Source organism: Acanthochromis polyacanthus, chromosome 1 (assembly GCF_021347895.1).
Source record: "Acanthochromis polyacanthus isolate Apoly-LR-REF ecotype Palm Island chromosome 1, KAUST_Apoly_ChrSc, whole genome shotgun sequence".
NCBI lineage: Eukaryota > Metazoa > Chordata > Actinopteri > Pomacentridae > Acanthochromis > Acanthochromis polyacanthus.
The window spans coordinates 27,022,785-27,031,822 of NC_067113.1; positions in this window are offsets into that span (position 1 = coordinate 27,022,785).

Sequence of the window (9,038 nt, forward strand, 5' to 3'; positions counted from 1 at the left end):
CACACAGAGACTTTTCAAGTGACAAGAGGTTTGGAAAATAGGTTGTGCAAACTGGAATTGCAGGTTTGAGGCTTATAGAAGCAGTGGTGAGTTGTGTGAATGGCTTTCCGAGGGTTGGATGAGTAAGCAGGTCTGTCTCATTGTCTGTGAGTTCATCACTGACCTCATTCTTTAATTTCCCTGGAAAACAACTTGGTCAGGCTCACATGGAGCCAAGATTACCAGGTCTAGACAATGACTGTCAAACCAGCAGGACCGAGCGGTAATGCTGATTGCAGGGGAATCCTGTTCTCGTGTCAGCCGCAAATTTTGATCCAAAGAAAATGAAAAGTCCGTCGAGTCACAGTGGAAAAACCAAATTCCAGTGAAATTTATGGCTACCATTAATATCCCCCATTCGTTTGTTAATGTGTTCCAATCCTTCTCGATGGGGCTATTATTTCTATAAAATCACCCAACTTGTTTTAAAATTAGTTTTTGGTGTGGTGATACAATACAATTCAATATATTTCATAAACATTCATTTTGATCAGTTGATTTTTTTTTTTGTAAAAGATTAGTAGCAGGACTTCGGCTGGATTGTGCTTTCTGCGTCTGGGAATGTGTAAGGGTCTGCCAGTGTACACGGGATGTCAATTTTTCCATCTGCAGCCCCAAATTTGTGCTACAAATTTGTGTGAAAATTTGTAGCTGCATGGCCACTGTATGACAAGGTTAGTAGTGCACCTGCTGAGAATATGTAGACTTTTGTCTACACTGTATACGTGTACTGAAAGGAGTCCTCCAAATGCACTAGAAAGTAGTATAGTTGAAGTAAGAGTGTCTGTATGTGTGTCTACAAGGGAGTTTAAGGCCAGTTTTTTACTTTCAGCATCTGTGAGGATCCTCTAGGGTTTGTGTGGTGCAAAATTTGTCATGTCTGTGAGAGTCTGTAAGGATGCTTCTGCAGATGTTATTGTGTAGCAAAAATTTGTGTTTTGCAGGGCAACAATGTGCATGCATGAATTATATAGATGCTAATCTGCTGCACTTGCATAGAATAGAGTTGTCGGAGGAAACTTCAAGCAAACTAGAGAGTAGTATAATAGTAAATAAGTTTGTGGTGTCTCGCATTTGTCAGTGGGTGCTTCTACAAGGTAGTATAATCAACCCTTAAGAGTCTTGAGGCTGTTCATCGGCAGAGTGGATCTTAGTGGGTATATTCATCATATTCACTGTCTTAGTTTAGCGTGTTAGCATGCTAACAGTTGATGTTGAGCACTAAATACAAGCTACGACAAGCTCGCTCGCGCTAATGAGAATGTCATTAGTTTTGCAGGTATTTGGTCATAAATCAAAGTATTTGCCAACATGGTGACTGGTGTCTGTTATCAGGTTGTTAATTTCCGTGTTTACCGTCTTTCATTTACTTTTTGGTTTGATTGACTATGACTGCAAAGTTCCTGTGTTAATGCCTTTTCCAGATAGGGAAATGAAATGCAGAAAGTTTCCTTAACTTTTGTTCAACTTGCTTCGTGTTGTCTTCTCTCTCAGCAATCTCTGTATAGAAAACCTAAAAGAAAACACAAATTCAATTTAACCAGTGCCATGGTACCTCTAGATGTAGCTGCAGTAGCTTTGAGTATTAACATTTTTAAGGAGGAACACGTTAGCTGTGATGTTACTGAAGTGGCTACATGCAAATGGTCTGTAACCTTTTGGAGCAAAACTCCCAATCCAGCTGAACTCAGTCCACCAACGGCTCACGTTAGTTTCAGTGTTAGCTTTACCTTGAAAATAAATTTTTGCTCCAGAACAAGAACTGAGAATTTAGTCAAACATCTCTTTCATGGAGGACTGAACGTCTTCACAACTAGTTGGCAACTGAGCTCAAACTAAAGGAACACAAAGCTGTTTAAGTGCACATATGGGCAATAAGTATTGTTTTAAGATATACTTAAATACACATGAACCTAACTTTTAAGGATTTTTTTTCATTTAATAATTAATTATTCCATGTTAGGACTGGTTAGGCCTTAGAGGACGATGTAAATGCTCCCCTGCTGCTGTATAAAGACCAGACTGGTTCATCAAAGGTCACGGGGTCGCTGGGTTTGGGGTTCCTATCAGCCCCGTCCAGCAGGTGTCACAATGTCACCTTGACTGGTAGTCTGCGATTCTGGGAATGCGAGTGATCGAATGCTTGTCCTCTGGGACAATGTGAAGCCGATCTGTGACGGCGCCTCTGTGATCTCGGCGGGCCGGCGCTGCTGAAGGTGACAGACTGAGCCGGACTGGGAAGACGGGTCACTTTCCACCGAACGCCCGACGCCTTTGATGTCTGCTCATCGCAGCCCGCCGACAGTTGGTGCTTCTCTGCATCCTCGCCTGCTCCGCATAACTCCAGCAGACCACCCATATCTGAAAAAATGTCCTGGCAGGTTTAAATGTTCTCAAGAATGCGGCCCATCTGAGCATCCCGCGGCCCATCTGGACCCCTCTTAACCTGGGAAACCCTGCGATGATGGCACCCTGTGTGTTTGGTGTGTGGCTCACTGAGTGTGTGGCCTCGTCATTGGGGAGAGCCTTTGTAAATTAACTCCATCGTCTCAATATCATCTGAAGAAATTCATGCGATCGCTTGTGCTATGCCGTATAAAGTCAATAGATAACTCAGGGGTCAAGTTACGTTTTTGTAGAACTGATGCAACGCCAGCTCTCTCATGCTTAAAATGAAGGATTTGTTTCCTTGTTTCGTATCAGGAACACACACGCATTCTTACAACAAAGACTGCATTGAAGATAGATTCGCTTCAACAGGTTAAAGGTACTTTCCTCTCGTGGTTTGGAGCACTTTAACCCCGGTTCGCCGTTACTCATTCTGGTCAAAGTCTTCCTGCGCTGTTTATTCAGACCAACGGCAGGCGATTCACTTTGATACGGAACGCATTTGATAATGTTTATGGGAGTTTGTCGGAGCAGATGTGAACTGTTAAGGGCTGTTAAAGATGCAGATAAAAACCAAAGTGCTTGTTTGAGCAGATAAGGCAAAAAAGAAAGGAGGGAGAGAAGACGGTTGTCTGACACAACCGACCTGACTGTTTGGCTGTGGGAAAGAAAGCTGCACCTGTCTGTGTCAGTGGGCCGTGTGGGAGAGAAATCAGTGGTGTGAAGTGATACTGACAGTTTCTGGGAAGTTCACTGACTGGAAGGAAGCACTTGGCTCTGCATCAATGAGACTTCTGGCTTCGTATTTTATTGTCTGATAAATTTTAAATTATAGATGAGAGAAAGATCATTAAATTTAGAATGAGGCTTCCTGATGTCATCAAAGAATGGATTTAACTATATTTTTTTACTCTATTCGTGGTCAAATTCACTTCCATTCTCTTATAAGTCGAACACTGAATTCATCAACAATAACGCACACGGTTAATCATTTGAATATACTGAGGTGTTTTGTTGCTGTATGTTATGCTGGCTAATGTTAGCTAACTTAGGTATCGCTGTGCTATTACTGAGTACATTACAGATACACATCCCAATATTTTTTAATCATGAAAGTAAAACAATAAAAAAATGTTGTGCTAAGCGAGGAAACCCATCTTATTTTCTGCTTGTGGCCCCTTGCAGTCAGTTTGGGTCATAATTTCTTTACTTTTCTTTATTCTGTCTGCCCTCAGGTTTGCAATTAAACAGCGTCTGCCAAATATGTTGTGTTTTTATCACTGATCGTCTTGTCTGTCTGCCAGCAGGATTATGCAAAAAGTACTGTTTCGATTTGCATGAAAGGTGGTGGAGAGGTGAAAAATGGGCAAAGAAAAACCCCATTCAATTTTGAAAGTGGTTTGAGTTGCAAAGTTGCTGATCAGTGCAAGAGTTCACACATTTTCCAAAACTTAAGGTGACGTCTTGGTTTGTCCAAGCAGCAGTCTAGAACTGAAACATGTTCACTTTGTCATGACAGAATAAGATAAAAGCAGCAGATCCTCACATTTTTTTAAGTTGCAAACAGTGAATATTTGACTTTTTCTTGTGGTTAATAACGCGAGCATAAAAACTGTGACTGATTATTATGTGGTTTATACTCTAGTAGATTTGTAGCACTAAACCAATTGGTAGTTAAATGTTAACTTAGCCTCATGTTAAGCAGAGATACTCTTGTTATCGTGATTGTTGAACTGCATGTGTTCTATTTAGCCCTTCTATCTCATGACTAAATGCTTTATTGATTATTTCCAACCCACTGATTACAACAAGATAGGGTTTGCCAGACTGAGAAAATGTCCTTCACTTCACAAGAAGTCCAGATTCTGTGCTTAGACATGTTAAAAACTCACTAATAAAGCTTAAAACCAGGACATTTGCACTTAGACATACTGATAAGTCAATTCATGAGGTCAGAAAGGTGAAACCATCACGTGGACTATCTATAGCTACAATAGTTGGTGTAAAACTGTTCTGTAAGGTACTAGTAAATTATTGATTAATCACTAATAAACCAACAATTTACGTCATGCACAGAAGTCCAGGTCATGTTTGCCAATGAGCCAATGAACTGGTTCTCAAACATTTTTTCCTGGTAAAGCTCAAATAAGATGAAGGGCAATGTGTTAAATTGTGGTACTGTTTTATCCATTTCTATCTCTACTCCATGAATTTAAGCCTGTCTTTGTCATCCTGATGCGTCTCTCTCTTTAATTGCAGCAAAAATACTTATTAGATACACTAAAAGTGGCTGCAACATTCTTCTAAATTATAACATTTGCTTTTGGTCTGCCTTTATAGATGTTCCCCTGTTTTTTTTTTGCAAACCTGCTGTTCCACAAAGCAGCAGCAGTTCTGTGCAGAGCAATAAATACGAGCGTGGTTTCTCATTCACCTTAACTGCCAGACAGTTTATGAGAGCGTGATGATATGAATCAGAGGTCATTTGCTCAGATTACCTGCGAAAAGTCTGACTTGTCCTTATTGTTTTGTTGTGGCTGTGCCGTTTGAGTCATAAAGTGTGTGACGGATTGTCTTATCTGTTTCCCAGGCTCTTACACCCACAAGAAGTACATGCAGAGGTATTATTAGCAAATAATTTAATCATTTACACAGTCAAGCCTATAAACAGTATGTGTAACAGGCTTTGAATTTATTTTTTTGGTGGCATCATCGCTGTTTGTTGGCTTTCAGCAGGTGACTCAAAACAGGTTTGCATGAGCAGCTGTGTTTTTCAGATCCACGATGAATACCGCACCGTGGTTTTTGTTATCAGGGAGATTCTACACGTGCATATGTGTTTGACAAAGTAGTGCTAGATATTTTTTAAGATCCTTTTGTTTCACACAGTGCTCATGTTTGTTTGACTATGGTCTTATCGATGGCTTCTCGCCTCCTGAGCAGAGAAAACTTTGCTTGTTTAGTGCAAAAATCATTGATTTCTCCCCTCATTTTTACCTACACCTGTTCTGGTCCTGTAGTATGTGTTATCCTGATGGGTTAGTGAAGCAAAAACGTGCAGGGAGGAGTGTTAATATGCACCTAATTTCACTTATTCATCAGCATTACGCATTAATGACTGGCTCTATCCACTCATACACATCAGCCATCGTCTGTAGCCTTTATAATGTGATCAAAAGCTGCCTTTAATTATATTGTATTATGTATTTTTACTAAATGGCTCTCCCTTCGCTATCAGCTTTTAAATTTAGCTTTCTGGTTCTTATAGACTTGTGCTAACTAACAGAAAAACTACTGAGATGTTTCTTAGGTCTTTTTGTTTATCAAAATTGCATTGTGGCTAAAATCCAAATGGCAAGAGCCGCAGTTTTTTGATAAAGTTCAAATGTGGCGCTATTTACCATTATAAATGAAGCGTGTGGTGCTGCAGAGATTACAAATCATGTTTTCCAGATGTGATCCTTGTTTGTACAGGCCACAGCAAAAGTCATCATCATCATTTTTATTTGTTCCAGTGGAAAAACACTGAAAGAAGGACCAACCCACTGAAAGCATCTGCACATTAAGCTGTATATTCTCAATATATTTTGAAGTAATGTCAGCAGAAGTATTCTATTTATTAATTTGCATGTTGTTCAGCTACACTTATGGGGTTGTGTGTTTTGGGGATTTTTACAGCACTTCAATTGTGCACTTTATTAAAATCAGTACAAAATATTTTTTTTTTTCCTGGCAGATATTTGTTGTTTTTTGAAAGCAAAAATGTACATATTAAGGACTGAAAATTTGTATTTTTAAATTGTTATTTTATATATTTTTCCCTTTTTTTGTTAAATTGCAGATGATATGTAGTAAAATCATAAATATTTGTACCAATTTACGTGTTAAAATCGCATGTCCACATCAAAATCTCTTGTTTTTTTTGCGTGGCAATAAAATTACACTGTAATTAGAAAAAAATGTATACATTTTTATACAGATATTTCCCATTGTTATTAATCTTTTCCCCATTTTATTTATACTATTCCACCATTTCTGAAGTTGTTTTTTCTGGCACCCTTGCTGCCAGATTTTCACTGCTTTTTTTTAACACTATAGTTTAAAATGCTATGATGGAGTTTAATATTATGATAGAGGTGTTGGTCATGCACTTCATTCCTGTAAATGACCATTACTTCACATCAGATTATTGTAAGTCAGCACAAAATAAGACATGTGATGACTTTACCAACAATTTAGTCTGTTGGAAATGAAAAAAAAAAAAAGAAAAATCATCACTTTTTGTAAATTAAAAAAAAACAAAAAAAAACAGATTTGGCAAGAACATTCTTGTGAATGTTTTCAAAAAATGAGTAAAAGTCTTCCAAAAAAATCCTAAAAATATCTGAAGTGATTACATATATAGCAGTAAAACTTCTAATATTCAAGGGTGGGGGGGAGTTGATGTTATAAAGGCATGTAATTCTCTTTGAATATAATTTTACAACTTTCAAGATGTATATCATGCTGAAAATTAATAAAGAAAGTTGGATTAAAACTTCTATTTTCTTTAAGAACATTCACAAAAAAATCAAATAAAATCTAGCGAACTTTGCAACTTTTTTTTTAACATTTCTTTTTTTCCACCAAAAAGTGTTAAAAAAAAATGTCCCAATAATGTTGAAAATGTGGACATAAAAATACATTTAGTCCACATTTTCAAACTTAAAACGGGTCAGTTTCACCTACAGGACGTCGCGAGGGTTAAACTCATTTTGTAGCTACATCACTTGCTTTTTCTTCTTTCTTACTTTTATTGTAGTTCTCTTAATCAAGCTTATCAACTGGACGAAGATGATCGAACATCAGGAGCGGAAGACGCACAAATCGGAGTGAACGTATTTGCTTGTCAGTCTTTTTCGATCGCACATGTATGTCAAAATGGAATTATTGATTTCCATTGCAGTGAATGCGTGCTTCGCTGATCCTACACATTTCTCATGAGATACATCAGCAGCCAACCAAACGACCACAGAGGAAAAAGAAGCATAAAAAAAAACTGTTAATCATGATTTCTTTTTCCATTAAGTCTGTCAACAAGATTGCTCTTTTGCCTTGCCTTTATAAAACAGCTGAAATACAGTGCAGTCCTTTCCAATGTGTGAAAACAACATCCCTCCTTCTCTCTCTCTCTCTCTCTCACACACACCTAATGTGGCTTAATAGCAGTTTTAAAAGCCTTTTTACAATAATGCTCACTCCGCAGCTTGCTCACAAAGCTGGCAGACTGGCAGTTCAGAGCTTGTGATTGAGTCAATGAGACCATTATGTTCCCCCTACTGCAGCCAGAGCCCATAACCTGCTCTAGACCCCACAGTGCTTATGGGCCCATAGGAAAATCAGCAGAGAAACACACACACATGCGCTCTTTTTAGCGCTGTTTAAGCTTGCCAGCACTGGCACATGTACAGATGTACACTCACACATGCAGACACACTGTGCATTAGGCGCTAACGTTTCCCCGCTAACCTTCAGGGTTCCGTTATGTCAAAAAAGTATGTAGTGATGCTGGAGGTCCTGTGAGGCTGCAGTGGTAGTTAGAGCCACAAAAAAAAAGGTTGGATGGATGAAAAAGTAGTGAGATAGCTTTCTATTCCAAGTGGCAGGCCAAACAAATTAATAATAGAGCTTATTCTGTGGAAACACAACAAATTCTGCCAACTTCTTGTTTCCATATGTGTGAACACGATGTAAGCTGGATGCTGTCGGTTTCAGATTAACCTCATTTGGGCCTGGGTGGATGAAAAGCTTGGAGAGGAGAGGAGGTTGTTCCTCAATGTCAGTCTAGATCTATATGACTTCCATATGTTTACATTCTGTCTGCACACATCATCTGCTGCATGTCTGTTCATTTCTTTTGCGTATTTCCTAATGAAAAGGGTCACACGCTGTACAGCTTGTGAAGCCCTTTAAGGCAAATTAGTGATTTGCTGTTTGGGCCTGAATACGGCTACAAGATGTAGAATAAATTTCGTTTCATTCCAGTCAGTTTCGCTAAATGTGAATCATTTTTAGTGACCTATTCAGACCAGCAGACAAAAGGATTTGGTTTGAATTTAGCTTGTATTTGTCAATATAAGATAAGATAAGCTTGGAAGAAGCAGGACAAAAAATTACAATAATGCCAAAAAGAAAGATGCGATAAAGGTCTGCTAAAGACAATGTCCAAGGCGTGATGAATTTACATATGGGCATGTACACATATGAATGATTTCCATAATGATACGAAATGTACGTATAAAATTTTAATTTAAGGAAACCCAACAAGGGCACACAAAGGTGTACATGTAAGTTTACAAATCAAATGACATACATAAACATCAAGGAATCCTCAACTTTGTATACATTAACTAAAGAAGCCAATTAAAACCTGGAGTTGCACAGAAAGCAGATTGCAGCTGTTGTATTGCGCTGAGCTTAATGGCCATAGTTACTGTCCAGGACTGAGTGTCACCAGACAGGAAGCTTGGAGTGACCTTAGCCTCCTTAAACACCCAGATGTAAAGTCTGTTAGACCTCAGAGCCTCGGAGCAGGAAGTTAGCAGTGCAACACTTTGGAAGAGGTGGTGGTG